Consider the following 27,156-nt stretch of genomic DNA (forward strand, 5'->3'; position numbering starts at 1 on the left):
GTCCTTGCTGGTGCACTCAAACTTTGAATACGACATTATGCCATAGGAAAGGATGAAGGACATACATGTGTGTTGTCTCAGTCCTTGTTGCTTAGGTACGACCATTTGGTGTCTATCACTTGCCTTTTTTCAAACGTGATGTAGCATGAATGCGTTCATATATCTGCAAGTACTTCCAGTGATGGCTTGCATTATGGCATATGTGTAGTTACAGTTGCTTTTTAATTGGTGCCTTTTGATGTCTGTTCTTTTCAAGAAGGAAACTAGTATTTTTTTCATTTCTTTGTTTTTATTATAGCTTACTTTTTTAACTGGGTAAACCTGCTTGGTACAAGGTTTTTTCAGAGGTGACCTGGGAGCACTGGTTAAGCAACTTGCTCAGAATAACACAGTAGGCGAATGAAGTCTGATGAACTCAAACCCTGGACTGTAGAATGTAGTTGGTTAGCAACTCAGACTTAACTCTATACATTAAAGGGCTTGAACTCCTGAGCTTCAACTTCAGATGATCAGTGCTTTTCTATAGGAAATCACTGTCAGCAAGTTGTAGTGAAAGTGATTATCTTTTTGTGGGAATTTTCCCTTTTCAAGGACGTGCAACCTTTGAATTGGTATATATGTTTGGGGGTGATGTAGGGGTCAGGAGGATGCTGAAGGCCCCCCCCCCCACAGAAAACGCAGTTTGGGGATGCCAGTCCTCGATGAGTCATTTTCATCCACTCATAGTTGAACCCACCTCATAAAATGACAAAAATTAATTTTCCTCTTTTCTTACCGTTTGTAATTGTTAATAATATATAAATTATGGGCAAATGGCATATAAAAACAAAGGACTTCTACTCACTTCCTTCTGTAATACTGTTTGGTAGATGACATGGTGACAACAAACAAAATTAGTATGGAGAACACAGATCTGAGTGGTAAACTAGTAAAAGGAGCCTTGCAAACTGGAAGTATAAGTACACCAGAGTCTGTCTTTAGATAGCTGCCAACAGAAGAAAATGATAATTTGTGTGAATCGTTACTTAAAAAGACTGAATACAGAATAATTAGTTATGCTTCTGTGTTTACCACAAATGGGACTTAACATTGCAGGCAAATGATTTATGAATGTCCTGCAGTCCTTTAGAAGAAAGATTAGTCCGGCTTCTTGAAGGAAGTGTATTGGCCCTGATACTTATTCAGGGCTAGTAACTTTCTATTTAGATCCCTCCTTTAAGCAAGTATATTAAACAGGAAGAGGTGTTGGGCACTTTGAGTAGCAGTCAGTCCAGTAGAGGGAAAATTAAATGTCTATGCTTCTACAGAGTCTTGTGTAAGAAAGATTGTGGTCTGGGTAACAAACTGTCATGGGATAATGATTGTCTCTGTTTTATTAAAAGAAACAAATAAGGAGAGAAGCTAGAGATTACAGTATGTAAACCCTTAGTGCTGCAACATTATTTAGTATCCAGACGACCAGATGGCTATACATTTAAAACAGGCAATTCCTTTCATCTACTGACTTTGCATTTACCAGCAGTGAGTTTTATAGAAGAAAACTGGGATTTGATTCTCTGTGGTTTGACCATAAGTCAGTATCAGTTGACCTTCGTCTAACTGTGGAATCTGTAGGCCCTGGAAGTTATAGAACTGCAGAATTACAGCTATCAGGAGTGGTAGATTATGATGAGGTATGAGGAGTGTATATTACTGTGATTATGTTTATCATGGATAGCATGGTGTTTTTTGTTAAAATTAAAACTGAGCATGAATGTTTGATAAAAGCATGGAGAATTTATAGCTGATAAAAATTTTATAATCCTGAAAGAACAGGTGAGAAAATAGAGCCTGTTTTGTTATTTATAATCTTCATACATTAATAGATTTTGAAGCAGAAATATTCTTGTTATGGTTATATTAAATATTACCTATAGGTAGCAATGAGTATTGGAAAAACTGTTTGACTGGGTTTTATATTCTCATGAAGAGTCTTTGTTACTAACTAGCTGTTAATGAGTTAATCCTTTTCTTTTTAGAACTACCTTATAGTTCACCATCATTCATTCCAGGAGAACTGCAGGCATCAGTCTTACAAAGAATACAAAGAAAGAGATGAAATCCAAGTTAAAAGATTATTCAGTAGTGTGTTCTAGAAAACTCAGTGGATGAGGTCACTATTAGGACAATAGTGAAAAATAATTGGAGGTTCCTAATGAATTTCCCAGATCTAAAATGCATTATAGGAGAAATGCCTGTTTTTGTGTCTAATAGGGCTAAAAATCTAAAAGAACATTTTTTATAGAAATGCCTTGAGGATCAGCAAAGAAAAAATATGGGAATGTTTAAATGTATGAAATTTAATTTTTGTAAATATATACATGAAGGTCAAAAACATTGAGTAGTTGCTAGAAATTGATGTAAGATTGTTAGGTGAATTTAACTGTAGATCAAAGTATGTTGTCTATATTACCCTTTGTGAGCTATGTCTAGCATTTTATATCGGAAGAACAGTGAGAGGATTTTGTAGATGGATGTATGAGCATTTGAGAGCAGTGGATAACCTAGATTTAAGTAATACCTTGGCAAAGCATGTTAAAACTAAAGCATTTTAATGAAATGGAAAAAGTGTCTTTTAAGTTTTCTGTAGTGGGACAAGTAAGAAATTATGACTTGGGACTGGAAGCTGATGAGTTAGATTGGAAAGAAGATTGTTGGCAATTAAGATTACATGCCTGCAGTTCTCCTGGAATGAATGATGGGGAGAACTATAAGGTAGTTCTAAAAAGGAAAGGGTTAACTTCTTAATAGCTGAGGGTCATGTGATTTTTTTCAAAAATATTTATTTGGTTTTTAGTCATTAGTAAGTTGGTCTGATGAAGTTCCATGTAAGGAATGAAAGCACTTACCAGTTACTTTTATGTTTGTTAATAAAATTTTAAACTTTTATGAAAGTTTTGCAATTCATGTTTTTGTTTATCTATGGTTTTAAGTGATTTAGTTGATGGCTTTTGGATTTATGTTACAAAGTTCATGTCTGTGACTTTAATTTTTGTAATTGGGTAGAAGCATGTTCCAGCTCTTAAGCCTGAGGTTAATGGATGTATAGGAAATGAAGTTGATATGTAAGGGATTAGACAAGGTTACTCCTTGAGTACACAAACTGGATTTCATGTCACATAAGTGAGACTTGCAGAATGCTCCTTTTTGGAATAGGGGATTTTCCTTCTGTTACGTCTTATGCAGATTTATATACAGCAGAACCTGTTTTATATTGATACTTTCTGTACAGCAAACTTTACATAATTTTGGTGTTTGTATAAACAAAATAATTGTACAGGCTATGCATACAAGGGTAGACTTGGAGCAAGAAATTTTAATGTTGTTGTTGTTATATCTTTCGGCTTTTCCCGGTTAGGGGTCGCCACAGCGGAACTCCGGTCCGCTAATGATTGGCAGCAGATTTTTACGTACTGAGTTGCCAGCCCTGACGTACAACCTACAATGAAGGTACGCCCATTCACGCATGTCTCCACACAGAAGACACTTTAGCTGAGAATCGAATGGGACAACGTCTTGCTGTGAGGCGACAATGCTACCGCAGCACCACCACCGCAGTGGAGCAAGAAAGTTAGAGGAAAATTCTGTGTTAGAAATTACTTATGGCAAAATAAAAACTAGAAACACAATGGAAACTCAGAGTAATGCTTGGAAAAATTTTGCAATGTAATGTGATAATAGTCTATTACAAAATTGTTATTTGAAATATGATCATATTTGGCAGGATCTTTCTAATTCTCCTAAAGTTAGAATTTGTATTAATGTGAATATAATTGTTTCATGTATATGGTGTAATAGATTAAATTCTGTTCATTTTGTTTTATAAACTGGAAAATGGGTAACTGAACCATTCTGGTAATTGCCACATTTCAGTTATTTTTCCATAATCATAAGTGCCTGATTTGTATGGGAATTTGATGGAGAGGTAAAAACTGGGGAAACTTTGTGGAAAATGTGTGCATTCAGAAACAGTATAAGGAAAGTGTTAATTAACACTTGAGTTTTTGTTTCATTTTACATCGTTTCATGGAATGCAGCTTAAGTGGCTAGCCGTGTATCTGTCATACATGCTTTTGCACTTACGTGCCAAAAACATGTATGTAAGAAACATATCTAGCCACATTCCTTGAAATGATGTAAAATGAAAGAAACGCCAGACTGCATTAACTAGCATAAGAACTTCTTTGTCATCATACCCCTATATATAGCTGTGAGAAAAGAACTAGTGAAGTCCTTAGTAACAAATGGATAGCAAAAAGCTGCAGGTACAAGTAAAGAAAGCAGGTCTGGCAAATAGGTGTTTGAGGGGTGAGTTTATTTTTTATTTATTTTTTTGTGCCCTTGATATCCCTGGGGATCATTTAAAATGACTAATTGAGAATTTGAGCAAGTTTTAAATACGTAATAAGAAAAATAACTTTTGGGATGGATGATTTAGAATACCTGTCTAATGATTACAGAACTGCTGAGAAAAGTTGATTTTAGCTGAAGTATTTAATGAGAGGTTGGTGGAGAGAAGAGCGATGCAAATTGTATGAAATAAGCACTAATTCCTTAAAGTGGAGATTCTAGGTTAGTACAGAACTGGAGACCTATATCTCTATTATGGATATAGATTGTAAGAGTTGATCTTATTTTGAATAGAATTAAGGATGTATGTGTTATATATTTTGAGGGTGGTAGTGCAGGGGATTATAAGTCAAAGGATACTCATTGCATATTAGAGTGGATAAGTGAAGTTATATATTTGATATGATTCAGTCATTGTCCACGCTGGTGTAAACGACCTGAGACGTACCTCCTTGGACTACATGAAAAGAGACATTGAGGAGCTCTCTGATTATGTAGCCCAGACAGGTATGACCCTGACCTTGAGCAGTATCCTACCTTCACCAAGAATGATGCCACAATACAGAGATAAGATGATCAGCTTTAACAATTGGCTTAAACACTGGTGTCATTCAAAGGGGATCCAGTGTCTGTCTGCCTGGGATGACATGCTGGACAAGCCACGCTGCTTCGCAAGGGACGGCTTGCACCTGTCACCCTGGGATTCCGGATATTGGCAAAGGCTCTTGCCACCCCATAGTGCCTTTTTAGGCAAGGCTCAAATTCTAAACCTACCACCCTAGAACACAAAAAGGAAAAAAACTAAGGGTAATGCTGCTCAATGCCAGAAGTCTAAATCTCAAAATGCACGCACTCGAGGCCCTTCTCAGTATGGAGAACATCGATGTCTGTGCTGTGACAGAAACCTGGTTCAAGGCTCCTGAGAGCACCCCAGCGCTATCAGGTTTTACCTCATATCATGCGTTCCGCCCCAAAATCTGGACAATACCAAGAAAGGAGGGGGGGTATCCATATTCATCAAGGACACCCACACCTCAAGACTGGTGGCAACGCACGATGCATCTGAGACCATCCAGGTGCAATTAACCATAGGCAAGACTGCTCTGCAAATTGTAGCATGTTACAGGTCACCCTCACAAACTCAGGAACCTCACATGGCCTTCCTGAAAACACTAGAGGGGATAAATGTATCACCAAACACCATCATACTAGGTGACTTCAATTACCCTAATATAGACTGGGAACACTACTCAAGCCCAAACACCCTAGCCCAAAAGTTCCTGGAATTCATAAACTCAAATGCCATGGAACAACTAGTCACCATCCCCACAAGAGGAGATAACATACTTGATCTCATCATCAAGAACATGGGAGCACAATGTTCAACACCGGAGGTGTACCCCTCACTGGTGAGATCAGACCACAAACTACTCTCGCTGGAGGTCCTCATCCCACCCCCACCTGAAATAAAAAAGACCACAGTAAAGAACTTCTCAAAAGCCGACTTCACACTTCTAAAGACTAGTGTGGTCTCCTTTAAGGCCCCCGAGCAGGCGGAAAACAGTACTCAAGCCGCTGAATCACTTACAAATGCCTTCTACCAGCACCTGCAGGACTGCATGGATAAGGCAATCCCAAGCAAAACAAAGACTCTTTGTACCAAAGGCAAGCGTCCAGTCTGGTGGACCCCAGCCATAAACAAACTCTACAACAAAAGGAGGAAGCTACTACAAGATAGAGCAAAATCCTTAAAAGGTAAGACACCCTTGATCACTATAAGTAAAAAACTAAGAGCTCTCATAAAATCATCCAAAGCAAATTTCGAGAGAAAAATAGCTAAAGACTCAAAAGACAATCATAAGGCCTTCTTTAGCTATGTTAGAAACCTGGGAGGAAACTCCCAGATATGCTCAGAGCTAGTTCAAAATGATGTGAAGATTACTGATCCTACAGACATTGCCAACATACTGGCTGACAGGTTCAGTGCAAACTCCCCCCCCCCTCCCCCCCAAAAGGAGAGATATCTATACCAAACGATTGCAGCCCCCCAAACATCTCCAGCGCCCAAGTGAGAACTGCTCTCTCCAAAGCAAAAAACACAGCATCCATGGGACCTGATGGTGTCCCCGGCTGTGTGCTCCATGAACTCAATGAGGAATTAAACCCACAGCTAGGACAGCTGTTTAATCAAAGTCTTACCTCTGGATACGTACCCAGGCAGTGGCGCACTGCAACTGTGGTACCACTTCACAAAGGCGGTGCCTCCACCGACCCTGGAAATTACCGCCCATTAGCTTGACAAGCCTTATCTGCAAAGCCATGGAGAGGATCATAATGGACCTCATAAATAAAGACATAGGGAATTTGCAGACTTTGGATCCAACCCAGTTTGGCTTTGTCAAAGGCAGATCATGCCTTTTAAACTTGGTTGACTTTTTCGAAACAGTCACCAAAGCCATTGATGAGGGAAAGGCAGTCCATACAGCCTACCTCGATCTGGCTAAGGCCTTCGATACAATACCCCATTCGGGTATCATTGAAAAACTCATCAGCTTAAATGTCAACCCATACATCACAAGATGGGTTGCAAACTGGCTGAGAGACAGAACCCACAGGGTCAGAGCTGCTGGCGCCATGTCAGACTCAAAGCCTGTCACAAGTGGTGTCCCACAGGGCTCAGTCCTGGGCCCACTCTTGTTTGGCATCTACTTTTCCGAAGTACAAGCAAACACAGGAGGGTTATGGCTGACAAAGTTTGCAGATGACTGCAAACTGGGCGCCATAGTAGAAAACACATCTGACACAGATATCCTTCAGAAGGGTCTCACAGAAACGGATAACTGGTGCCAGAGCCACGGCCTAAAGTTAAATGCCAAAAATGCATAGTCATACCCTTCGGGAAAAACAAGGTTACCCCTAGCTACCAAATAGGTGGCAATCCACTGAGCACAGAAGAAGTTATCAGGGACCTGGGGACCCAGGTTGATAGTAGTCTGTCATTCGACACCCATGTAGCTAAAGTAGTTAGGAAGACCTTCTACATTGCCCACCTTATCATGAAGGGATTCTCATCTAGATCAAGGGAGGTCATAGTCTCCCTTTACTCATCACTCATCAGACCAATGATTGAGTACAATGCCCCATTCGGAATGTATCTGACCCGACACTTGCAGCAGCTGGAGAGGCCACAAAAGTTCCTCACCAAAAGGATAAAGGGTCTCAAAATCTGTCCTATGCTGCCCGACTGAAAGAACTCCAGCTCTATTCAGTCGCCACCGCTTGCTCAGAGGTGACCTTTGCCTAACATACAAGGCCATGTCAAACCCAGATTTGATGAATATGCTTCACCTCAAAAATCTAGATCCATCAGAGCCACAAGGGCGGAGACTTAAACCTTGACACGGCTATTAATAGGACGTGCTGGAGGGATAGATTCATCACCCAAAGACTCCTATGCTGTGGAACAAAATCCCGGTACATGTGAGGCAGAGCACCTCGCTGGCCTTGTTCAAGAGAAATCTTGACCAATGGATGGGAGATCGCAGATATACCCCAGGGATTACCTCAGTGTCACTGCTCGACAGAGGCACAGCAAAATAATGGGTATAGTTCCCCATACTAAAGGGGTGGCGTAAGCCACAAAACGATGGGCTAGGCTTGTAAATGCCCTCGGGCAGATAGCCTAGTATGAACCTATGAACCTATGAACCTATGATGGGGGAAAAGATATTTGTAAACAGTGATTGCAAGGAGGCTTTCTTATTTTGGGACATCAGCCATTAGTACATTTCTCAGTTTAATGCCCATCTGAAGGATGACACACTCTTAAAAGTGCAGCACCCCCTTATGCACCACTGCAGTGTCAACAAGCCTTCTACCTGATGTGGGAATAGAACCCACAGTCTTCTGCACCAAATGTGAATGTGCTACCTGTTGTACCACTGACCCTGCCATATGCATGTAGTATTTCAGTTCAGCTTTTTGGGAGCATGAATGACATAAATATGTGATATTCAAAAGGGTGTGCAGAAACAGATAAGTAGAATACAGAGGGGCAGTAAAATTCATGATACTTTTTCTAAAGGCTTGGTCCATCAGATGATACCGTTACAGCAGAAATGAGGTATAAGTCAGTTTATGGAAAAAGTGATTTTTAAAAAAAATATATTAAAATAGTCTCTGCACCATTTTTAGATTGTCATTATAGGGAAAACATTATAAGTGACTGAAGATAAAATTGCAATTGATTAGAATATAATTTGTTTAGGTTTTATTTGGTTTAAAAGAAAATAAAAAAATACATTAGTTTAACTTACCTGGTCATGTTCTCTTCCCATTAAGTTAAACAATAGTTTTCCACAACTTGGGTTTGCCAAATATCCATTATGGAAAGACACTAATATGCAAATAATTCCCACACATGTTATTCTACCCACACATTATTCTGTACCCCTAAAGATACTTACAAACATTCTATTACTTTTTACTTTTTTACCAGCCCTTTTAATATAGCCCTTCCCCAGTATACATAATTTCTGCACAAAGATTAAGCTGCTATCAAAGAATCTGTTGCCATAACCAAATCAGATAAGTTACCAGTGCCTCTGTATGTAGCAATCCTTAAGCTACACATAGTGGACTCTTCAGACCTAACCCAGGTCCATCACCCCTCACAACTTCCCTGGCATCCCTCACAATGTACATGTTCAGTATCACTAAACTCCTAATTTACTAAATGCTAAGCAAGCACTAACTATGCCTCTCTTTTAGAAAAAGGTTTAAAATAAACGTGAAAGCATTATGAGTTAAAAAGATCCCCTTGAATACTGGCTAATATAAATAAACCATATGTTGTAGGGTTTTCAAAAACATGGCTGAAGGGCAATATCTGCCCCTCAAAAGTTATATTTGTATATATTAGGCATTTCAAAGTGACATACTAGGTCACCAAATGGGAAATGGTAATATGCTGCTAGTCAAAAGACTCCAGAGAGGTCATCAAACTAATTGCTACAAACGCAAGTTCCACTGAAAATGCTTTAACTGGCTACTTGTTTCTCAGCTTTTGCCAACATACCAAACTATTATCAGCTGTTTACTGCATCCTTCCATCTTCTAATCCTAATCTGTCTGAGGCCACTGTCAAGGAAGTTTTACAGCAAGCACCAGAAAACAAAGGTATCATACACAACTTCAGCATAGGCCTACTAGGATTAAAAAACCAGCAGGATGTCTTGCGCTACAGCTGTAGTCTAATTCAGATGATTTAACCCCCCCCCAAAAAAATAAATAAATAATTTCAGAAGTGACTCCTCCACATGGAACCCCTTTTCGTCTAAGGTTCTGTCTGGTTAAGTGATCAGCAGTAGACAAACGGAGGCTGTAAGAATCAAACCCTGCAGTAGTGGACAGTGGACTAGATAACGGTAGAAAGCTTTAGATCTGGATGCCAGCTGCTAGACCCTAGCTATGGAATCATTTCTCTCTCTTGTACTATATTATATTCCCAGTTGGACACAAATATGCATTAGAGAAGCCAATTTTCCTACCTGAAAATCTAGCAATTGTGGTGTCTTACAACATAGACACTTCTGACAAATCATTAAGAACCTACCTTACTTTGATAGTAAAACCCAATAAAGGCTAAACCTCTGTTTGCAGGCAACGTCCACCCCAACAGTAAATCCTGTTTACATCAACTGCTTTGTTTCTGCTACCCTCACCGCATTCAGTTTCCCCTTTGTCTGCTTAATACCCATTTCATTTCCAAGCAGTAGAGAGCTGTATTATGGCCTTTTAAGTGTAGTATAATGTAGATTTAAGTCAGGACATGATACGTTTACAGCTTTCTATACAGTAGTTGACAAGATTTTCAAATGCATTAAGAAAGGTTGTTTAAGCGATAGTATATTGACCTTAACCAAACTTTCTAAAGTGTAAACCACTAAAGCTTTACAAAAGGAATAGGCTTTGGTAGCAGCACCATCCACTGTTTCACAGACTGCCTCCACCAAAAACATTCAAGGTTCGAATTTCCCAAAATACCCCAATAAAAGGCACATTCTCAGCTGTTATATTTCAAGACTAGGCCCTGCCCTGTTCTTGTTCTCCATAAACAGTATTACTATCGCTGTAAAAAATTACAAGTATCCTAATATGTGCAGATGACTTAATACTGTGACAGACCACCCTCCTCAGCACTCACTAATAATAAAAAAACTTCAGATATATTTCAGTAATATTTGCAAATAATTCATAACACTAAACAATTGCTGTATACAAATAAACCAGCTGTGATATTACATGCACCATGCAAAAGCTAACTAGTCCCCAGTTAATAACTAATTCAGAAAATATTTTGGTAAAGGTAGTCTCACAGTATAGATATCTGGGTTTTATACTAGATCAACCCTTGCCTTCTAAATTCCTATACAGAGACAGTAATAAACAGTCAATGCCCTGTTCAAGCCATTCTGTGCCACTGGCAAGTGCTTTTCTCAAGTAAGGAAAGCCTTGGGTATTAATGAAGCAGTTCCCTGGTTGGAAAATTTTCTACCTGTAGTGGCATTCATTTTCCCACATAATTTATGCATTTTACATTTGTTTACTGGGGAAGGCTGGCTGGACACAAAGACCCCTTTTCACCAGAGGCCTGGGGAGAAAAGCTGTAGCATAGTACAAACAATCTTTTAAGGTTTAATCGTCAACACTCACTCCTTATTACTCTTGTCTCCTTATCCCCCCCATCTCCATCCAGCTCTTTTCACCTTTCTAACTTCTCTCCAGTTACTACCCTCTATCTAGCGTATACTAATCTGTCCCCTCACCTCTTTACCTCCCATTCATCTACTTATTTACTTCTCTATTATTCTTCCCAATTCTTCTACTTACTCTCTCTCCTACCTTTTCTCCCCAGCTATCCCTCACTGCAATGACAATCATGCTAGTTAAATACTCTTCACTTCTAAATCTTCCTCCCCTCCCTCTAGTCTACTAGAAGACTCTGAAGACTGAATCTTGAACAGTGTTCTAATTGGCACCTTATAGATTGTGTTCTAATTGCTATGTTCTAATTGTGATATTATTTTCAATTACTTTGTAATCAACGTAATCTCTGTGATTGAATGTACACCTGTGATGTGTGTATCTTGTTTTTTGGGCTTATGAATAATTTTTGTATTTTTTTGTAATTGTCACTTGAGCTCTTCTCCCCGGGCCTCCACTGAAAATGGGTTGTCACCCACTTGGACCATCCCAGTAAACAAAAGTAAGCTAAAATAAATTGTTTCTAGGACTGCAGTCCAGGGGACCATTCAGGAGTCTTAGCCCAAATTCCTATTTGCCCCTAGTACTGTCTGGTTAAGTGACTTGCTACAGGTCACACAGTAGGCAAATGAAAGCTGAGGGAATCAACCCCTGTGCAACAGAAACTACCACTCACAAACCTAACACTCTGTACTAACTGCCAAGTCATTCAAATGGCAATTAACAGTATCTGGAGGTTTAGCCATCTCTCCAAAGTTAAGACCACTATTGTACTAATCTACAAAAGGCTAACAGGTTCATTGTTATAACACAGACACTTTGCTTCCTTTCCTTGTATAAAATGTACTACCACTTCCTTAAAAATTAAAAGTCAAAACAACACCATAATCTAGTCTCAAAAATCAGATGCTATCTCACTCCAAAAACCCATTTTCAACAATGAGTAGGTTGAAAATTTTTTAGCAACTGTGCTACTGTCAACTGTTATCTTCCCAAAAATCCAACAAAAAACTACCATAAATGTATTTAAAAAATAATTTTGAGCAAATATACAGCTGTAGCTGCTTCTGTGATGTTGGCTGAGATGGTGCAGCGGTTAGCGTTGTTGCCTTACAGCAAGATTTTCTCCGGTTCATTTCTTGGCTGTAGTGCCTTCTGTGCAGAGTCTACATGTCCTCCCTGTGGTTGAATGAATTTTAAAGGCATGCAGTAGGTGGGTATGTGTGCCTTCTGTGAAAGTTGGTCACCGGGCTGGCAACTCGACACCATAAAAACTTCACTGCCAGTCAATCTGCGAACCATTGATCCACTGCGGTGACCCATAACAGGAGAAGCCAAAAGACAATTTTTGCAGCTGCTTTATGTATATTAACAAAAATGTTGTTTTTCTCAGTACACCACTTTTGTCAATATTTCGTATTTAATAATTTTACCTCTTAGTGAAAGAGATTACTCAGCTGAAGCCAGATATGTTTTTTAAATAAATTTGTATGTAAATAGATCGATTACAGACAAAAATAATCTAAATACGTATCTCTTTAATCTGGGGACTGGTTAATATGCATCAACTTTAACATGTAAAGGTGTAAAGTGTCTTTTCATTCTAGTCCTAGACATAATTATTATCTACTGTCCTCAGTAAATGGGAATCAAATGCAGTTTGTAAATTAGCATTACTCACGGCTGACAAAAAAGGCGAATGCTTGTTTTACTTTGTTGCTTAAGAGTCTTATCAATTTTGAGCTATGTGTTGAACCAACTGTAATCTAATAATGTTCACATTTGTTTTCCTAATGGATCTTACAAACCTTTTCATTACTGCATACTGTTGTACTTTATATACTATGTATGTCTAAAAGCATCCTTGGGTTAGTAATACTAAACCTGATTTCTAACTAACTAAATACACACATTTCTTTTGTTTAGGGTTCTCTGTTTAGCAATGGATCTTTGAAGAGGGGGAAGTATGAGGCTGTATCATAACTCTTGTTGAAAACACAAAGATGGAACATATACCCAGTGCCATTTGTGTAAATGAATCATATTATAATGTATAGGAGGCAGCCATGGACTTGTTATTAGCATCGTGTTTAAACAAATTTAATTGTGAATTGCACCAAACAAATTTAATTGTGAATTGCACCAAATGAAGTTGTCAATACTGTGGTAAAAGAGGATATAGAAAAGTATGGTTAAATGTCCATTTTTTGGAAATGAAAGACATCACTGGATGGACTGTTTATAAATATAATATTAAATTATTGAAATTAATTATGTCATCAGAAATGCAAAATGTAAAAAAAATGTAAAAGCACAAACAAGATGCACCCCATTATGAGGAGAACGTGACGGCATTTGTGACTAGTTAGAATTATGATGATGAGGAAACTGAAAGGTTAGGGTAGGAGAATTTGCAGAAGTAGGGTAGGGGAATTTTTAAGGGCAGAAAGAGACAAAAAGAAATAGGAAATTGAGGTTGATAAGAAAAATTACTGTAGGTGTGTCCGTAAATGGGAATAGTATATCAATGAGATATGAAGGTGTACTGTTTTTACCAACATTACAGGAAATGGATAAAGTTATAATGCTTGATGGTAAGATACCTGTATAGACACAAGAGTGAAAGATTTAGATGAATATTGAAAGGAAATTTTCTTGGAATTCTGGAAGAGAAGAATGCAAGAATTCTAGTCCTGGTAAAAAAATAGAAATGGCTGCAAGTTGAGAACTTTTAGGTTATGCTTCAGTGACTGTTGACAAAAAGAGTACCTTATCAAAAGTTATGCCACATTTATTGATACTCTTGAGAAAATGTGATTGGGGAATTTTAACCAAACCATTGAGAAAATAGATGGAGGAGAAAAAATAGTAAGGATGAAATGATTTATGAAGTAGAAGACCACATGACTGTAATGTGTAAAGGATAAACTGTCAGTAGGAGGGTATAGCTGATGACGAAAAATGTTAGAAGGCCATTACAGATGACCCAAGACAAAGAAATAATTGAAGTTAGTGTTCTTGGAAGTTGATGGTGCTGGGTTATATTAAAATTTTAATAGGTTCATAGGTGGTTACTGGGCTATTGACCTGAATGTCTTCATAAGCGTAGCCATGTATACCCGATATAGTACTAGTGAAACCCAATATAAAGGATCGTGCCTAAACTCGAGATCTTGTTTAGCAATGACTGCCCATATCTAGAAGGGTCATAGGTGAAATCCCCGGCAGGAATTTATGGTTTCCTATCCAGTCATCCAGGCTACATATAAACAGGATCATAGAGGGGCTTTGTTTGATGTGAATTAATAGCCTATTCCAGAGGAGTGGCAACCTCTGTCTCTCCAGCAGGTCCTGTTTATGTCACAGGCCAGGTTAAGGTCCCTGGATCAGGTGACTCTTGTCCCATTTGACTTGTGGATTTGCAGCATTTCCATTAGGTTTGGATCCAAAATTGTCCTGTAGGCCAGACACAAGTCTCTTCTAAGTAGTCTGTACACTGAGTACAGCGACTGTGACTTCAGTTTGTCAGTGTATGACATGTGCTGGAGACCCTGAATTTTCTTTGTTCAAAATTTCTGAGGTCTCTCAAGTTGCTGCAGGTGCCTGGTAAGGTACATACCAAAAGTATTGTACTCCATTATTGGCCTGATGCGGGTTGAGTACAGGGGCATTATGACCTGTTTCGCTTGAGGCAATGCCTTTGCTAATGAGGTGTGCAACGTAAAATGCCTTCCTTATCACAGTAGACACATGCTGGCCAAAGTTTAGGCTACAGTTGACTTGTGTTCCCAAGTTTTTCACTACCGAGTTGTTACTTAGAGTATTATTATTTATATGATAGTCTGCAGGGATATTGTTTCTACCAAAGGGGATGATGATGTATTTTTTAGCATTGAGTACGAGTCCATGGCTTTGGCATCAATCATTGGTTTGTGCAAGTCCCTCTTGATGTGTATTGACATTGTTTAGGGATTCAATGATCGCACCTAATTTGCAGTCGTCTGCAGACTTAGTCAGCAACAGTTCCTCTGTTTTGGCCTGAACTTCTCAGAAGTATATTGCAAACAATAGGGGGCCCCAGTACTGACCCCCTGTGGATCTCTACTGGTGACAGGTCTGCTGGTTGAGGTAAAGTCCCCAATTTTGACTGAGTGTGATCTGTTGGTGATCCAGTTAACAACCCACCTAACGACATAAGTGTTGATATTCAACTGGGAGAGTTTATCAATGATGCCCAAATGTGGAATTATGTCAAAGGCCTTAGGCTAAGTCAGTGTAGGTTGTATGTGCAGATTTGCCTTTGTCTGTGGCTCTGGTGATGTTTTTGAAGAAGTTGACCAGGTTTAACAGGCATGGCCCACCTTTGACAAAGCCAAACTGTGTCGGATCAAGGGTTTGGAGATCACCTACATCCTTATTTATAAGGTCCATAATGATTTGTTCCATGGCCTTACAGATAAGGCTGATTAAGCTTATGAGTCTGTAGCTCCCAGGGTCTGTTGCTGTACCCCCTTCATGAAGGGGAATGATGATTGCTATTTTCTATTCAGCAGGGACAAAACCAGTACTCGGGCTGTGGTTGAAGAGATTGCCTTCAGTTTATGGAAGACCAAATGGATGTGCTAATGTATTTAATGAATGGGTAAAGGAAGACATTAAAGATAGAAATTATTAAAACCAATTGATACAAATATTAGAATACCCTTATTTATATACACCGATGCATATGTTTGCATATGTCAGTAAATGTACATGTTCAAATACATCTGTATATTTCCATTTGTCAATGTACTGAAATATCATTCAAAACATAATTTCTGCTGGTCAGTTTAAATCAGAAAAAGTGAAAACCGAATGCACAAAGGAAAAAAAAAACTAGAATCAGACAGATCTATTTTGCTGAACAGTGATACTCTTAGGGAAAGGGTTTTTAGTAGAGTAATATGCCCTGATGGGCTGGAGTTAGGGACAGAGTTAGTGTTCTTGCTCATGAGTAAGGTGTACAGAGGGGCTTCACCCCCCCCTGTCTCACCATACTTGTGTGCTAGACATACACCTAACCCCAGTCAAACATGTTGTCCTAGTCTTAGGCAAAGTAGTTTTGGTATTACTGATCAAGACAGGTGAAAGACATACACATGCACACTGCCTCACATATATACCATTCATGCTATTAAGCAACTTAACCCTAACTCTAACCCTATAACCTAGAGACCCACACTAGCACTACAAAACACACTCATGCAACAAGCGCTATCCCGTACCCTAGCCCTTGGATTACCCAAACCTGAAAAAAAACATTTGTTTGCAGACACACACACCTCCTAGAATCATCACACACTGCACATTATCAAAAAATTAAGCATTAGATAATGTGCATGGTAAAAATATACTTGTATACAGAAAGTAAGAAATGATACGAGATACTGATGAAGACAGAGAAATCTGGTCTGTCATGTGTCATGCCCAGGTTTCTGCCACCACAATCTTCACCAGCAAGGAGTTTGATGGATGACAACAGCAGACGTAGCATTTTTTTGGGAAATCCTGTGGTTGATTCATTAAGGAATATTTTGGCCATGATTCAGGCCCAAAACATTAAAATCGTACAAGTTTACAAGGAACGGTAACCAAAATTGTTTGGATGTGGATTTACTTTAACAGGAAATACTACTCAATAGTTACTTGGACAGCAAGATAAAAGGCATACCTCTTCCAATATGAGAGTGATAATTCTCATTGTCCACACAGAACATTGTACTAAAGAAGTTTCAAGTAGTCATACAGGTTGGACAATATGCTGCTACTATCTTGCAGTGACAAGCGTGGAATCAGGCTATGCAGACCTGGCATTGTGCTTCAGTACTAATATATTAGGCATCCCATAATGTGCACCGCTACTTATTTTATTGTGTCCTTCAGAACTGCACAGTGATATTACTTGGATCCAGTGTGGTGTGAACAGATGTGACCAATGTGGACCCATCTTACATCAGAATTTACCCACATCTTTCAGATTGATTGCAGTGTGCGTGGACTTTACATGTGTTAATGGGTACACAAAAGCATACAGTTCTAGCACCTTAAAACATAACTCATAAATAATATCAGTAATGTGAAAAATCTACATTGTGGTATTCATTGGGTGATGTGCTATGTTCCTGACATTTCCATGCAGGTGGCAGAATGCTTCGCTCTAGTAGTAAGGAGCACTGGGTGATTGACATCACAATATGCACAACAGACACTACCATTGGTATTGCAGTGGCAGTTCTGGCAGCATAACTTTATTTACATATGTTGTTTGAAGATGCAATGTGGCCATTACTATAACCAGTTTACAAAAATTGGATTGGGAGGCAAGACAAAATACGCAGGATACCATTATTCTTACAAAAGAATGTCTGCATAAAGTTATCGAAAAGGGTCAGGCAAAGTGGAGTTTTTGTAAATATTATGGAATGACATGAAATGTAACATGTCCTTGATAGTATCAAATGTTTAAATATGTTAAATACACGTAAAAACACAACACACATGACACAACGCAATAGTGATGTGCTGTGAAACACTTCTCCAGTACACAGGGATAAGGGTGATGTGTGCCTATTAGAGCAATTCTTACAAGGCATTATTCTAATGTGTGAAGTGTGTGCAACTACATTTTGCACTCTGCTTTGTACATCAATTCATACAGTGGTTATGTATAATGTATAACCTAAACATCATCCCTTCAGGTCCTTTGACTCCTACACATGTTGTTGAAGTTCTCATGTAAGACCAGCATGATAGGCACAATCATCTGTTTAATCTCCATTGGAGGAGGATTCATTAGATGTTTAATTCTACAGATAGTAACAACTAGTATTACATTATTATCCTGTTTATAGAAATGCTATCAAAAAATACCTCATCTGTTATGGCCATTTGCTTAATTAGTTATTACAGCATTTCATTCAAAGTCCTTTCTGCATCTTTTAATTGCATCATTAATTGGGTTTTTTATCCCTGATTTAACATGTATTCCTCTTGCTCATTGTTAGAACAATTAACATTTTCCTATATTTCGTACCTGTTAATGGTAGTGGTGCCCAAAGAAAAGAAGACTATACAGAAATTAGTGTTCTTTGGTCCTTCTTTTGGCAATTTATTTAATCTTAGGAGATTTCTAAATCTTGTAAGTGTTCCCTCATCTCTGTATTTTACCTTGATTACGTAGCGATCTACAGTAGCACTGTGCCTTTTAGATATAAATGCAAAAAATGGAAGTTTATTATTTCCTACCAGTTCAAGGGTTTCTTTTCTTTGGTCTGTCAATAAATTTACCCCTGAGTTAACGTTTCCCATATAACTTGCAGGGTTTAGTATATTCTCTAAAAATGCTTCCTTTTCTTCTGTATAATAGTTGATAAACATTTTATACTGGGAGACCGTAATTTGTATGCTTTATGTACCCAACCTTTATCACCAATATTCTTGCTTTGTTTTTTCTTGCATCTCTTTTTTTGACCCTCTGAGGCTTCCATGACTGTCAAGCTCTTACTCCCTGTCTGATCCATTCATCCTGCCGCTCCCTGGTCTCCAGAGACAACAGGTACTCGTGGTGATTGTTGGGATTTGTGAGAATTCATCCTTATTCAGATATGAGATTTTCACTCGCATTGTTAACTCCTTTCCCCTTGGTGGACTGATGTGCATACCATGAAAGTAGGGTCTGCAGTGCCATCTCAGTGACAAGTGCATGATTTTAAGCAAGAATTACAGTCTAGCTAAAGTATGAAGTCCTGCTTGGTCGACCAATGTCACGTCAATGCACTTGGTGAATTTCACAAAACCACTACTAGGTGTTACCAGTGCTGCTGATCAGGCCCCTCTCCTAGGATGGGTGAGCCTGTGTTATCCACTCACCACCACCTCGCCTGATCAGCTCCTCCGGTTCCTTGGTTACTAGTCAAATCCAAGTCATATGGTCTGTAATCAGGGCTTTCTATTTCTATGCCAAGGAGCTAGGCAATATACTCCATTTGTGCATAAGGTAAACACATTGAGATAGTGGGTCATCCATTTTGATACAATAATTAGGAACATTTATACTCTATATGTTTTTAATTTATTGCTTTGCATTAATACAAAATAATCTTTGTTACTAAAATAGATTTAAGCGTTAAATGGTAGCTGAAGCAGGGAATGTCCTTGGGATAATTACATTTCAAACACTCTAAAAGCTGCACACAGCTTTGTCATGCCAAAATTCATTAAGCGCTATGTTTACATGATAAACCGGTCTCAGTCTTGCAGTGTTTTTATCCAATCTCGTATATACACTGTCACCTGTTTGTTCTTACTGTCTCTTTTCTACATTATTAATCCAATTTATGACCATGTCACAGCCCAATATTTTACTGCTGTTCAGAAATTTACTTTTGTTGTAGTAATATAACATGTAACTGAGACTTAATTTTTGCTAACATTTTAAGCAAACAGCTATATTTGCTTTTTATTTTTATGCAATGATTTTGTATGTATATCTGAGTGTTTTTTAACAATTTTTTGTGAGCTGGTTATTTTTAACTCCCACTGCTGCCATACTGACCTGATTTTGAACATTGTATTTGTTTCTATTCTAGGTTATCACAAGGATAAATCACTCATTGCGTATTTGCAAGGCAGTTAGAAACCAATACTGCATGGCTGTGCATAACAAAGAAAAACACATCATAAACCATTTTTTTCAGAAATGGGTACTATTTTAGCGGTAATATCCTTTAGAAAGAAATGCTACTTCCAGCTGAATTTGAGGCAGATAAGAACTCTCTTATTGTTTTATGGATTTAGCAGGCTGTCATTTCCTCTTTAAAGGATTTACATACAAATGAGTAGCAATCCAGCACAGGTTACTGTCTTTCATCACGCTTTCTGTTCTTATGAACCTGTTCTTGAATGATTCGCCTACGCTATATATGATGCAAAGGAGTACAGTATCTTGCATTTCTTATATTCCTTTGAATCATTACTATTGTTCTCAGTTGAGTTCTTTGAGAACAGCTGGTACATTTGCATTGTATAATGTTTTTGTTTTGATGAAGAGTGAGCAATGAAGAATTCTCAATTAAAACCCTAATTTGAAAAAAGCCATCTCTTTGTGTATTTCTCTCTGCGGGTGGTTCACACACTAAATGTCTCAGCTTTTAAACAACATTACTGTTGGTTTAAACTAAATCATTGTAAAAGCTTTCACATATAGTGATCACAGATGCATGCAGCAAGGAAAAGACATTTTGAGCAGTAGTCACTGTGCATTCTGTGTCCTGTTGTCACCTTCATCTGAAGGGCATTTGGGCGACATGATGACTCCTGATGAGGTATATTTCACATGCCTCCCCCACCTCAGGGACCTCCACTCCAAATGCAAATGGCATTGTTGAAGATAGTAGCTGGCAGGTGAAGGAAGCTGAAGCAATACCTCCTCGTCTCCCCTAAGATATGTTATTCTCAGCATGAAGCCTGCAGCTATGTCTGTCCTCGCAACTTGGCAGATTTGCCATTTTAAGCAGAATGTTTCTTAAAGAAAGCGCCTTTAAACCTGTGGCATACTTAGGATTTTTTGTTACACTGTATTTTGGTCAATGCTTTTTTATTTATTTTTTTTTTGTGACCTTTGCTTTTGAAGATGCATGCAGTAAGTTGGCATCTTACATGTGAGGTGATCTCGGACAAATTACTTTGTTTGTAAGGCACTTCCCCAGGCTACAGTTTGAGATGTCTGTATGAAATGCTTGTTAAAATCTATTTCAGAAGGAAGATTGTCAGTGTGTACTTTGCATATTAACTTTCACAAATGTAACACCAAAGGTGCTTTGCCTCAGCCCTAGATAAAGTAGTGCAAGAAATTGACAGTGATGCTGTGAGAGTTTTTGCTGTAATGTATGCCATTGGCTTTGCTGTTTTATGTTATTAAAGAATTAATTTTCTTTTAATACAGATACATTTTTAATTTATAGCTGTGTACAGTTTCACAACAGTCATCATAGAAAGTATGCAATGTTATTTATACTGTTCCTGTAAATGAAACTGAAAATTAAGAAATATTTGTTTAAACTGGGTTCGTCAGCTGTGGTAAATTTACAGTAGTGCAATTCAGCTTACTGTATGAACTCAAATTTGCCACCATTAAAATGCTGGGTGTCATCAGAACTGTAAAATAAAAAAAATGCACTTAAACCTGTGCAGTAATAGTTCTCAGTGCATGCAGAAATTTGCATAAGTATACATTTGGAATACAAACCTAGTATAGAACAGAAAATTAACTCTGTTACATGCCAATGCATCGACACAAAGGTAATCTAGTTAAATGTTTGCAAACCTACATAATGCAGTGTGCACGCACAGAATACTCTCTTGTCCACATCCATTGAAATCTCTTGTTTGCAGACACACTTGTGTGGGAATAAGGCCTCCCTGCAAAGGATGTTTTTAAAGTGCTGTACTACAGTCTATTTATGCATCGTGGCATACAGTGACTGAAGTGTTCCAGTACATCCCCCGCATCCTTATTTACCTGAGCTGTTTTTAAATTGAAAAAAAAGCGTTGCAAGTTTTGTTACATGGTCCAAATAAATGTATTTAGTCCTAATCAATGCTACTATAGGAATAGCTTAGGGATGTGTCCACTAACTTTAGTGGGCGTGCCTCCGCAGATGTCCAGTGGTACGTTTATTACAATCTACGGATGCATTGTTGTGCTATTCTTGCAAAGACATCACAAGCGATAAAGGCCAACTTGTGTCAATGCAGAAAAAAATATATTTTACAAACTGGGACCGATATTTTATGAATTAAAATGAGGAAAGTGCTTTACAACACCGCAGACACTGCGTGATCTGGTGCAAAAGGTAAGTCTCTAAACTGTAACAAACTGTTTTTAAATGCCCTGTGTATGATACTACTAGCTACTGTATGATTGGTATGATTGTCATGAATGCCAAATTTATCCACTCCCGGTGATTTGTCATTACTACTGTTCCTTCTGTTTTAACTAGATGAGATGTAACTTTGTTGACTTTAGTTATCCAGTAATATACAAACAAGTCATCATATTGCCACAAACCTTTGATATTGTTAGTAAAGAGGCTTCATCACGATATTCTGTTTATTCTGTTTGTAACAAGTAAGCATATATTTTTGCACTGAAAACAGTCTTGTACGACAATGGAATCTGCATTGGTGTTGGCTACATTTGTGTATGTGTGTGTGTGTGTGTGTGTGATGTCATGAACCACGCTGTATGTTGCATCAAATTAAATGATGTCACATTTTAAAGTGTTAGAGTGATGTCAGTTTGATGTAGCGTGCCCTTCTCAGCATCATTAATCAATATCTGAGATGAACTCCACCCCCAGTTTACTCCGTCATCACCTGACTAATTGAATGCAGACATTTTCCAAAAATGAAATGTGTTAGGCCATTCCTTGCTTGTAAAACAATACTCTATCAATATAAACATTATGAGATAGTCTGAGCACTCTATATAATCTGATACCAGTGCTGACACATCCATCATATTTCCTTGTGTATCTGGATGAGCCAAACACATGGAATATGAGAAAAATTCCAAAGGCAATCAGTGGTGCACACCTGTTCCCTAGCAACAGCTCCTGTATTGTGTATTGAATTCTACCATTGTGATGCTGTCACACATTATGGCCATTACTCAGTCACTCATTAATCAATGTCTGTGTGAGGACCATGCCTTATGTGCACAGAAGGCTGACCAATCTGTCTCAGATTAATTTCTGAATCATCCTCCCAATATGGTTGCTGCAGCAAGTACTGTTACAGTTGGAGAGAGCTAGTCAGGCCTGTGTATGATATACAAAGCAACATTATGTGCTCACTCACAGTTCTGTCTACTGACCATTTACTCCAGTGCAATGTTCACTGAATGTCTCTATCTGCACTCTGTGCTCTGATTGGTAGCACCACCATAATGTGATGTGGCAGACAGAATTGAAATGCTGAATAAGGAGGCTCTTGCCTCCCTCATAGTACCTTTTTTAGGCAACATCAAAACAAAAAATGTTTCAACATAAAATCTAATTGAGACAAATTCAGGATACTAGGAGTTGAAACAGAAAACTGCACTCCTTAGAAACACTCCTCCCCTTGGAGGATGCTGATATCTGTGCAGTTACCGAGACATGGTTCAAGGCTGCTGAGAGCACCCCTGTCATGCAAGGCTACAATGCCTTCTATATGTTCATACCTCAAAATGAGTGTGAAGGAACCAAAGGTGAAAGTGTATCCATCTTCATTATAACCATATACACTTTGAGACTGGTCAAACACCATGACTCTCTCGAACTACTCCATGTCAAATTAAGTATTGGGAAAGTACGATACCACATAATTGCTAGCTACAGATCCCCCAACATGAACCAGGATAAGCAGATCACCTATCACGATCTACTGGAATCCCTCACCATACAGCCCTAACACCTTAGTCATGGGAGATTTCAACTATCCTTCCATAGACTAGGGGACATACATGAGAAAAAACACGCTCACCCAGAGGTTACTGGACTTTAACACAAATGCTGTGGAACAGATAGTCTGCACCCCCACTAGGGGCTCTAATGTTCTGGACATAGTACTCACCAACATGGGGGTGGGGGGTCACTGTACTTCCCCATGAGTGATGCCCTCCCTGGTTAAGTCAGACCACAGTTCAGCCTTGTTTGAAGTAATTACTGGAATGGACACCCTCACAGGAAGAAAAAATTATAAAAAAAAACTTTACCAAAGCTAACTGCAGCCTACTAAGTGATGGTATGAAGTTTTTTATATCACTTGCAATCACAGACATCAGTGATCACTATACAGAAATGTATGCAAATACCCTGCATAAACTTTGCTGTGCGTGACAGGATCAAGACCAGGTCTTCCCATAAAAACAAGCCACCGTGGTGGGCTTCAGGTATAAACAGATTATGTAACAAAGGAAAGAAACTGCTGTCCAAAAGCAAGAGTGCTATCACTCTGCAGAGGAAGAGTTCCTCCTAAGCCTAAACAAGAAAACCAGAAATCTTGTAAAGTCTTCTAAAGCAAATTATGAAACTAAAATCGCATCCCTCACCAAGGAAAATCATAAGACATTTTTTTAACTACCTTCAAAGTCTAAAAGGGAATGCCCAGCTATGTGCCGAACTGGTTGTAGATGGGATCACGCGTACTACACAGGAAGAATCGCCAACCTGCTCACTGACAGATTCAGCGCAAACTTCACCCCCCCCCCCCATCCCCACCTACCATATGCCAAAGCATACCTGACACAAGCCCTCTGCCTAGTATCTCTAGAGATCAGGTCATCTTTGCGCTCAGCAAGGCCAAAAACATGGCCTCTGTGGGACCAGATATTATCCCAGGTTATTTACTAAACGATCTAAAACAAGACCTAATGGACCCACTTGGTGTTCTCTCTTATCATAGCTTGAGAACTGGCTATATTCCTGCAGAATGGAGAACAGAAACAGTAATCCCTCTACACAAAGGGTAGGGCCATTAACTCACCCTGGTAGCTACAGACTGATAAGTCTAACCAGCCTCATCTGCAAGGCCATCAAACGAATTATGGACCTTATCAGCAAGGACATAGGTGACTTCCAAATGCTGGACCCAACCCAGTTTGGCTTGAAGGGTAAAACATGCTTATTGTACCTGGTAGACTACTTTGCAAAGCCATGGATGAAGGTAATACAGTGCACACAGGCTATCTCGACCTTGCCAAGGCTTTTGACACAAATTCCTCAATCTGGCATTGTTGAGAAGCTCTCCCAGCTAGGGATTAACCCTTGCATTACTAGATGGGTAGCTTATTGGTTCACCGACAGAACACACACTGTCAAAGTTGGTGACTCCACCTCCACAGTAGACCCATCACTAATGGAGTACCACAGGGGGTCTGTGCTGGGCCCGTTACTTTTGGCTTCTATTTCTCAGAAGTCCAGGCCAAAGCTGATGACTGTAAACTGGGAGCAATCATTGAGTCCCCCAATGATGTCAGTATTTTACAAGATGGGCAAACGCAAACAAATGATTGGTGCCAAAGCCATGGTCTAAAATTAACTGCAAAAAAAGTGCATTATTATTAGTACCTTTGGTAAAATGGAATTCCCTACAAATTACAGTATTGACACCCCCCCCCCAAGTTCCAACCCAGTGCTGCAAGACTTGGGAACACAGGTTGATAATCTGAACTTTGACCACCAAGTTTCCACTGTGGTAAGGAAAGCCTTCTATGTCGTGCACCTCATACACAAGGGTATATCATCCAGGTCAGGGATGTTATATCTCCACTGTACTTGACCCTCATCAGACCACTAATAGAGTATAATCCATCCTTTTGCATGTACTTCACCAGATACCTGTAGCAGTTGGAGACACACTAAAGGTTCCTCACTAAGAAAATACAGGGACTCGAACCATGATCTATGTGAACAAGTCTGTAAGCCCTGTCACTTTACTCTGTACATTATAGGCTGCTGAGAGATGGGTTGTGCCTGACCTTTAGGGCAATCTCTGACCCTGCCCTAATGGAAATGCACATCTGCAAATCAAATGGCACAAATGTCACTCACTCCAGGGATCTCAGCTTAGCTTGTGACATTAACAGAACATGCTGGAGAGAGAGATGCTTCTCCCAGAGACCGCTACTTCTCTGAAATAGACTTCTTATTGATGTAAAACAGAGGTCCTCACTGACCCTATTCCAACGTAATCTAGATAATTGGATGGGAGACTGCAAATTTGATCCATGGATGGCACCCATGTCCCTCATGGACAGGGCTAGCTGGTGTTGATAGCAGACCTGCTTGGTTCATAAATTCATTCTGCGAAATATCCAAAAAGAACAAATGGGAATACTTGGGATTAACATGGCTAGGCTTGTAAAGACTCTAGGGCTGCTAGCCTAGTAACCTACTATGAACCTATGTCAAGTTTGCCCTTGCTGATGCCTTTATCATGTATAAGATGTGAAGTTTGATGCCTATTTTTCTGAACTTTTGGTGTCAACTTCAAAATGGTGTAAGCATGTATGCATGCATGACATACCACTTCAGACTACATACTTTAACATAACTGCCAGTTATACTTATGAACGTGGTAAAAGGTTGAAATTCTATCCTTTACTGTTACTGTACATAAGTCAGTCGTACTAAACCACTAACAAATATGTGTGTGTATATCAGATAGGAGGAGCAACACAATGCATACCTCTGCATGCCTCAATTGCCATGTAAGCCATATACAGAAAGGTCATTTTTGTTTATAGAACATTTTGGAATTGTGTAGTGATGTGTGTCACTATGGCCTCCTAGTACAGTATGCATTCTTGTTAGAGAAATCCAGCATACTCCTTTAGAGTTCAAGCATATATTCTTCGGAGTAACAAAGCATCTGAGCAAAGAGACTAATTCTGCAATGCCAGTACCGTCATTAAACCTTGCCTCTCTTTTCAAGGAGATCTGGGCTGGTGATACCAGGTGTGGACTTATGAATACCCATTAAGTTGTCAAGCTCCTTTTTAAAGGCAGACGGTGTCACACTGCCTGTTTCGGATAGGAAGCCTGTTCAGAGAAGGGGTATGCACTGCAATACAAGTCTATACTTCATCCTTGTTTTATTTGTTGGCGTAGATTGCCCTGTTAATATACAGTAAAAGCTCTGGGCAGCTACACAGAAACAGTACACAATACCACAGCTGTAACCACACACACTGTTACCATGACAATGTAAGTAATTTATGTTGCACATTTGTGATGCAAGACTTATCCAACTTCAACTTCATTCCCTTCCTGCAGTCTGAAAGATGCACTGAATGATATTTGTAGCTTGCTTGGTCAGCAGCATGTGCATATAGCAGTCCTGAATTTATTCATATGGGTTTTTACATGTGTGGCTGTGCTGCTGAAAAGGTCCAGTGAAGTACTTGTGCAGACAGTGTCA

At 39.0% G+C, this 27,156-nt stretch overlaps 1 long non-coding RNA gene across 1 annotated transcript in view; it reads left to right on the forward strand.

Moving 5' to 3' along the window:
* LOC122788345 overlaps positions 1–21,045 on the forward strand; it is a 129,169-nt gene extending 108,124 nt beyond the window's left edge. The window contains exon 4 of the long non-coding RNA XR_006362645.1: positions 19,782–21,045. This is a non-coding gene — a long non-coding RNA (uncharacterized LOC122788345). The remainder of the gene's footprint in view (positions 1–19,781) is intronic.
* The last annotated feature ends 6,111 nt before the right edge of the window (positions 21,046–27,156 follow it).

The sequence above is a fragment of the Protopterus annectens genome, chromosome 13.part0 (assembly GCF_019279795.1).
Source record: "Protopterus annectens isolate FY-2018-M chromosome 13.part0, PAN1.0, whole genome shotgun sequence".
Classification (NCBI taxonomy): Eukaryota; Metazoa; Chordata; order Ceratodontiformes; family Protopteridae; genus Protopterus; species Protopterus annectens.